This window comes from Mus caroli, chromosome 6 (assembly GCF_900094665.2).
Source record: "Mus caroli chromosome 6, CAROLI_EIJ_v1.1, whole genome shotgun sequence".
Taxonomy (NCBI): Eukaryota; Metazoa; Chordata; class Mammalia; order Rodentia; family Muridae; genus Mus; species Mus caroli.
This window is the reverse complement of record NC_034575.1, coordinates 146,312,852-146,319,274: the sequence shown is the minus strand read 5'-3', so window position 1 is coordinate 146,319,274 and position 6,423 is coordinate 146,312,852. Positions and strand designations below refer to the sequence as shown.

The following is a 6,423-nucleotide window of genomic DNA, read 5'->3' as shown; positions in this document are numbered from 1 at the left end:
GGGCATGGAATTTCTCAGCCTTTAAAATTGTTTAAGCCTCTCTCTCTCTCTCTCTCTCTCTCTCTCTCTCTCTCTCTCTCTCTCTCTCTGCCCTCTCTCTCCCCTCTCTCTCCCCCCTCTCTCTATTTCTCTCTCTCTCTGTTTGTGTGTGTGTGTGTATGTAAATCTCCAGGACTTGGGATAAGGAAATTGAAACAATAACAACAGCAGAAAGATGACATGGAGCTGTGATGGGAAGTTGGCCCATTTGGAAGTCTCTCTCTAAGAAGGAACATGGAGTTCTTCCATGCAGCAGGCACTGAAGAGCCATATGAAATGGGCATTCTGATGCCTGCCACTGTAGGGTTTGTGGGAAATGTGGGAAGCAGCAGGATAAGCCCTGGGCTCCGTAGGGAGCAGGGTTCATTTGTGGAGGCCATCCTACCAAAGGCTCTAAGGTTGAAGGAACTGGGCTAATTGGAACACCTTAGTTTCTGAGGTTTCGTTTTCTTTCCTTAAAAAAAAAAAATCATGTTAAAACACATTAAACCTAAACCAACCAACCAAAGAAAACCAGAAGGTGAATACAGTGCATAAACTGGTTCTGTGTACACAGATGTCCATTTACCCACATGAAGTGACCATGGAAGTATACAGCACGTCCACAACCCAGCCCCCCATTCTGGTAAGTATTGCCTTTTCTACTGTGGTCCAAGAGTCCCAACCACTTCACTCTGAAACAGTTGACAGACTTTGGGAACAGCTATAGCTTTTTCTAAGTAACAAAGCTGTTTTTCAAATCCTGTTTCTTTTCAAAATTCAAACAAAACAAAACAAAACAAAACAAAACAAAACAAAACAAAACAACAAAACCAACCAACCAAACAAAAGAACTTGTCTGTTCTGGCTTTTTTTTTTCCTTCAATTTTCCTCCTTTGTGTTTTCTTTTTTGGGGAAGCAGCATAGCAACAATTGTGACTGTAGGACCCCAAGAAACACCATTTGCATATCAGGAAGAGAAAACACAGGAGAGGGATTAAGAAAAACTGGAAAACTAAAACATAAAGCAGAAGTTCTGGAATCTTACTCATCTCTCTTCCTCCTTGGCTGACGGAAATCTTGTTTTCTTCCAGGAAGTGAGGGAGCGGTGTTCGGCCACCCAGTGGGGAACACTTGGCTTTTCCACATTCTGGTTCACGTGCCATCTAGCTTGGAAAATGTGGCATTGCTTACCACAAAGCTGTCCCCCAGCGATACAGGCAGGGTGGGGATGCCTCTACTTTGGATCACAGAATTGTCCTTGGTGAGATTGCCATTGAGATCATTGATGGACTGGTTCCATGAGGCAGAGTCCAGCCCACCACGGGGACAGGAGTTCCTTGGGAAGCATTTAAGGAATATTCTCTTTCTCTTCGCACCCAGTGCAGCCGTGATATTCTCTATGACCAACTTCCTGCCCTGGCAGATGGAGTTATTGTTCACCCAGCAGTGAAGGTTCCACTGCATATTGCAAAGGCTTTTCTCTAGTATGTGTCTACGTGTAGGTTGGAACGACCCTGGCAGATGAATTCTTTTCATACCCTGTGCAGCGATGGCATGTAGACATGGCTGTACTTCTAGCAAAGGTGTCACGCCTGGGGTCATGGTGGTGGATCCCACAAAGGTGCCATAAACTTCAACTTTGACATAGGTGGCATGAGCTGTTACATGTCCAGGAGAGGTTTGTTTGATACTCTTGCTTGTAGAGGATGAACCCATCCTTGGCCTTGACATCCAACATGGAGGCAGAGATGTTTGAGGCTTCCCTTTTCTCTTCTTGGATGGGTCAGTGCCACAGAGGAACAGAGGATTCCAAAGAAGTACAGAGCTCAGGGTTTGAGGTAGCAGGGTGCTTGAGAGACCACACATGAAGTTGGGGAGAATCCAAGCCCCATAAGGCTTCAAGGTGAAGGGTGTAGGCCCCAAGCACAGCGAGCTGGCTTGAAGGGGACATTGGCTGACTTAGCCTGGCTTATTTCAAGGCATCTAGAGACAGACTAGGCTTGAGCCTTTCTAGCTGAGTAGAGCCACTGCCGCAAGTGTCTGCTGGAATAGGCAGCAGAGCACTATTTAAGTCATCAGAGTCTCACCAACCACTCTAAAGTGGTGTGCGTGCATGTTCACCAGGAGTGGGATTTGTTATATGAGCTGGATCATTTAGAGGTGCTGCTGCTGCTGCTGCTGCTGCTGCTGCTGCTGCTGCAGCTGCAGACACAGGATCTGCTTCCAGACCCATGGGATGCTGTGGACATCCACACAGGTGCTGCCAGGGCATCTATGCTCTGCTGGTTCACTGCCACATTGGTACCACAGAGTGCCTCTAGAGATCACATTAGTTTTGGCTACTTTGTCTTTGGGTAAGTAGCTTATTTACTGAGGTGTGGCTGTCAGGGAAGCCTCAGTCTTTAAGCAAAGGATGAACTCCGTGCTCAGCTTTTCCTTCAAGACCCCTGAGCCCCTACTGTCTCCTGATGGCTGTCCTTGCTGCTTTGGCTGGCTGGCTGGCTGGCTGGCTGGCTGGCTGGCTGGCTGGCTGGTGGCTCAGGCTGGTTCTTCAGACAATGAAGAATTGTCTGAAGGCTTCTCACTGACATTCATGATGAGGACAGGAGAGTGCTCATTACAACTTTTCTTGTTTTCCATGAACTCAGACGGACTCAAGACAGCACAGCACTTTTCTCAGATGTGAGTCTCCTGCCGGCCACTTAACTATGGCTATGTCCTCTGTCACTTCATCAGCATTCCCTGGGGAGTTCCTTGAGTACCTGGTTTTCTGTGGTTGCTCACCCTAACCTCCCTCCAAATTGATGTACTGTGGCTTTGCCTGCTTGTGCCTAGACATGGTGTGTCCATCAGGGTGTTGGGAAGAGCCCTGGTGACTTGCCCCCTCTCTGCCACCAATCCCTGTTGTTGGGAAACTTTACCCCTATTTTGTAAAATGTGCATTCCCAGTCATTTGCTCTTTTCTATCCTTATCTCTGGGTCATTCCTATGGCCTGAAATTGTGACTGAAACACAACCTCAGAAAAGGTCTATGTTTGGAGACAGCTTTTTTTATCCTTATTTATTCCTACACGTTAGTGATTGTCTTAGTCAGGGTTTCTATTCCTGCACAAACATCATGACCAAGAAACAAGTTGGAGAGGAAAGGGTTTATTCAGCTTACAATTCCATACTGCTGTTCATCACCAAGGAATTCAGGACTGGAACTCAAGCAGGTTAGGAAGCAGGAGCTGATGCAGAGGCCATGGAGGGATGTTCCTTACTGGCTTGCTTCCCCTGGCTTGCTCAGCCTGCTCTCTTATAGAACCCAAGACTGCCAGCCCAGAGATGGTCCCACCCACAGGGGCCTTTCCCCCTTGATCACTAATTGAGAAAATGTCCCACAGCTAGATCTCATGGAGGTACTTCCCCAACTGAAGCTCCTTTCTCTGTGATAACCCCAGCCTGTGTCAAGTTGACACATAAAACCAGCCAGTACAGTGATATAAAATGGATTTTATTGTGATACTTTCATATATGTATATAATGCATTTTGGTTATAGTCACTCTTCCTTATCCTCTCCTATCCAATAAATACTTTAACTGATCCATTTCTCTTTCCAGATTTTGTTACCATTGTCTTCCTCCTCCTCCTCCTACTCCTCCTCCTCCTCCTCCTCCCCTTCCCTTCTCCATCACCCTCCTCCTCTTTCTTCCGTAATGAGCTTCATTTACAGGAGCATGCATGCGAGGTTATTTATAGGGTCCTGAGCATTTTACTAGTGCCTACACCACTGGTACAAAAGGAGACAGTCTCTATAAAGAGGTTATTAAACTAAAATGAAGCCAGTAGAGTGGTCCTTACCCAGTGGGGCTGGTCTCAGTAGAGTGGGTCCTTAACCAGTGTGACTGATCTCTTTATATGCAGAGGGGATTTGGAAACAGGGAATGAGGACATAAGGAGATGACCACCAGAAAGTCAAGGAGAGGCACTCACAAGAATTTAATTCTACAAGGACCTTGGCTTTCAAGCTTCTGACTATGGAAACATGACTTTCTATTGTTAAACTGCCTCTTCTGTGCCTACTGGTGCTTTGTTGTGGCAGCTTAAACAGGCTAATGTAATGTAATTGCCATTTTAACAAATTCCTGGAAGAATGTCTGAGTCAGTAAAGTGCTTGTCTTGTAAGCATGAGGAACTGAGTTCAATCCCTGGGACCCAACTGGGGCACAGTTGTAATCCCAGAGGTAGTCAGGGACTCACTGGCCAGCTTGTTAAGTTCCAAGATATGAGAGACCATGTCTCAAGAAACAAGGCAGACATTTTCTGAGGAACAACATGTGTGGTTGTCCTCTGGCCTCCACATGCTTGTGCACACATGTGTGGTACCAGGTACATGATTCAATCTTTTTCAGGTTCAGGGCTGTTAGAATCCCTGATGCTTTTGTGATAGATGTCTAGGGCTTTTGAAGTAAACATGAGCACCTGGGGGAACTTCTCATTTTAGTGACTAAGTAGGCTAGTTGCTTGCTCCAGAGTCAGTCCCAAAAGACATGCTCTGAAATATTACAAGTTGTTTCAAGATCACCTTTGCTCTGCCTTTCATGAATTCTGCATGCTTTGACTCATGGTTCAATATGTCAAAAAGTCACCAATCTTGAGAATTTATATGTGATTTCTTCACAGTGATTTTTTTTTTAGGAATGAGATATATATCCCATTGCGTTTGTATTTATTTTGTATTGTGAGATTTTTTCTTTTCTTATTAAAAACTTAAATCTAATAAAAATTTTTGGGTGTATATGTATGTATGTGTCCATGTGTATATTGGTACACATGTACATGCTAGTGCATGCTCATGTGTGTGCATGTGGAGGCCAGAAAACAAACTGGATGTCATTCCTCCAGAATGCTACCACCTTATTTTCGAGACAGGGTCTCCCATTCACCCTGAGCTTTCTCATTAGGTTAGGCTGGCTCACCAGCAAGCTCTAGGGATCTATCTGTCTCTTCCCCAAGCACTGGGATTTCAGGTGCATGCCACAGTACAGTCTTTTTATTTTATGTGGGTTCTGGGAACCCAAATTAAATCCTTGCACTAGAAAAGAAAGCACTTTACTGATGAGACTATTTCCACAGACCTAAAACCTTAATATTGTAAAGTTAATTCTATTTGTCAAGATTAACCAAATGCAAATGCTAACAAAACAGTAGAACATCCATTTTACAGAGAAATGTTACTTCTTTGATTTTTAAGCCATGGGTTCATATGAACACCGTTGTTCATGCTTAGCAATGGCAGCTGGCATCTACTATTTAGTGCCAAGACAATTAGCATTTTACTTGTGCATCTCATTTGGTTCTTGCAATGACTATATTAGGCCATCACCTCAGGCTGTCATAACAAAATACCATGGAGTGGGTGGCTTGAGTCACAGGAATCTATTCCTCACAATTCTAGAGTCTAAGTGTAGGATATCAGTGTGGCCAGGTTCTGGTGAGCCCTTTCCTTAAGGTTTGAAGATGACTAACTTCTCCTTGTGTCTTTAATACACACACACACACACACACACACACACACACACACACACACACACTGGGGTGAGATGGGGAAGGAGAGAGAGAGACAGAGAGACACTCTCTTATATCTTTCTAATAAAAGTACCAATCCTTCTGCCTTACTTAGTCTTCCCAGTAGCTGGGGTTATAAGCACATTCCACAGCACCCATACAGAATGAAAATTTTTATTGAGATCATATTTCTTTACAAGGCAAATGTATATGGACATGATCAAATTTTAATCTATAATAACAAGACAGTAATGTTAACATATTTTTGGGTTTTGGTAATAAACTCCAACTAAATATGTATGATAAGATAAATGCAATGGAAATATGACTGAAAATACAGACTCTATGGTCAGTCTGTCTAGATGCAAAACCCAAGTTTGCCCAGCTATATCATCTTGAGCGATCTTCTTAACGTCTCTCTGTGTATCCATTACCCTAAGAATAGTGGGCTATTCTAGGAGCTCTTACAGTTTAGCTCCTAGAATCATATGTTTTAAAATGTATTTTATCTTCAGTTGTGTATATGTTTGTCTGTGTTCAGTATGTGCACATGACTGTGGGGCCCAAGGAAGCCAGAGATATCAGGTCCTCCTGCAGCTGGAGTTCCAGGCAGTTGTGAACTTTTTGATGTGGATGCTGAAAACTGAACTTGGGTCCCCTGTAAAAGCAGTAAGCTCTCTGAACTGCTGAGCCATTTCTCCACTTCTCTTAAGAGAATTTTGTGAGTTAAAATATGTACTGGAGTTAAGACCCATAGCAAGCACCATGTTTGCTCTTATTCTCATGTAGATGCTTATACATGGACAGTAACATTTTGTTGTGAATCATCAGTTTCTAGAAACAATACACAC

At 43.9% G+C, this 6,423-nt stretch overlaps 1 pseudogene; it reads right to left on the bottom strand.

The window, feature by feature from the left end:
• LOC110295838 overlaps positions 1–1,737 on the bottom strand; it is a 4,730-nt pseudogene extending 2,993 nt beyond the window's left edge.
• Between the last annotated feature and the right edge of the window lie 4,686 nt (positions 1,738–6,423).